The following is a 1,457-nucleotide window of genomic DNA, read 5'->3' as shown; positions in this document are numbered from 1 at the left end:
TGGCTGCACGAATATATTCCGCCACCATTGCCAGCTGTGCTGTTATCAAGTTATACCAACTGTTACTTGCATTTTCGCGTGGTTGTTCATTGTCTCGTCGCCAATTGATACCCTCATAATAAAGAATGAAACTGAGTACTGTGAACAATGAGTAAGTGTGACATTAGCTCCTTTAATAAGACTCCAGAGTGCTTATATACCATGCTCCCAATGGATGCTGGAATCCCTTGGGACTCCAACAGGTCGGCCCTCTGGTGGTGGTGTGATACAGATCGCCAAGGGTTAAATACATAACACAAGGTGTGTACGGAAATCAACCATCAAAAGCCCTCTCATTAACCACAGGGGTTTCCGGCAATTTTCTGATCGCAAAGCGCTTTCAGTCCTTGTCCTTAAAATTGTAGATGTGGAAATTGGGGAGTTTAATTACTTTGAAAGGAGAACATTGTTGTTTGGTGCAGTTCCGGTCAGAGAATTGTTTGTGAATGGAACTTTTTGCAGAGAGAGGGATTGAGCATTTCAGCTTGTTGCTGAACACTTCTCTCTGGGCACTGAGCTAAGCAGCAGTTTCCGTAGTGTAGCGGTTATCATGTTTGCCTTACACGCGAAAGGTCTCTGTTGCGAGCCTGGGCGGAAACATTATTTGTGAAGCAAAAACTTGTCTGCAATAAAATTGAACAAAAGCAATTAAGGGTACATTGTCGCATGAGCAATGAACATTTTAAAACTAATCTACTCAAATACAGAGTGTGTAAAATCAGATTGGGGATAAAACTTCATCAAGGGTTAAAGTTTCACTAATTATTAAAGTTCAGTTATTGAAATTTCGATTGTCCCTTTTTGCATTTCTTTCATTCTGCGAAACAACACTATCGGTTTCTTCCATCAGATCTAAGTTGCATTTGAAACCCACAAACGGCTTATTAATTATTCGCTTGTCCCCAGTGCCAGAGCTCAGAGGGTTATTGTTCATCCCTGGGATGCAAGCTACCTCAGACACCGGGCCAAACCTCCCCGTGCACCGAGCACAGGCTCAGGAAAACCCCGGGGGAGAGGATATCCCGATAACTGGCCCTTCCAGCAACACTGAACAAGCGCCTGGTCTGAAACTTTCCCGAGTAATAACTTGTAACTGAAGCATCGAACAGTCAGGATGGCCGAGCGGTCCAAGGTGCTGCGTTCAGGTCGCAGTCTCCTCGGGAGGCGTGGGTTAAAATCCCACTCCTGACATTCAGTGTTTTTAATTGCAAACTCATTTGTTTTGACACCACTCTGAAGTGCTTTGGGACATCCATCTAACATAATAAAATTACTCCACTTCAATTACAAACGGTGATATCAAAGTTACTTCCCAAACCGGGAAACGATCCCGGGTGGCCGTAGCGAAAGGAATGGTTTTGTGAAGCATTGAAAGGTGCCCGATAAATATCCCGCACTGCTAATTTAAACTCACGGTT

The 1,457-nt window shown here is 43.9% G+C and overlaps 1 non-coding gene across 1 annotated transcript; it reads left to right on the top strand.

Annotated features, from left to right (window-relative positions):
* Positions 1-1,147: 1,147 nt before the first annotated feature.
* trnal-cag (transfer RNA leucine (anticodon CAG)) lies at positions 1,148-1,230 on the top strand. The gene has a single exon. It is a non-coding gene; the product is annotated as a tRNA-Leu (tRNA).
* Positions 1,231-1,457: the final 227 nt, after the last annotated feature.

This window comes from Pristiophorus japonicus, unplaced genomic scaffold (genome assembly GCF_044704955.1).
Source record: "Pristiophorus japonicus isolate sPriJap1 unplaced genomic scaffold, sPriJap1.hap1 HAP1_SCAFFOLD_52, whole genome shotgun sequence".
Taxonomy (NCBI): domain Eukaryota; kingdom Metazoa; phylum Chordata; class Chondrichthyes; family Pristiophoridae; genus Pristiophorus; species Pristiophorus japonicus.
Note: the sequence above shows the minus strand (reverse complement) of the source record. Positions and strands in the feature narration are given on the sequence as shown.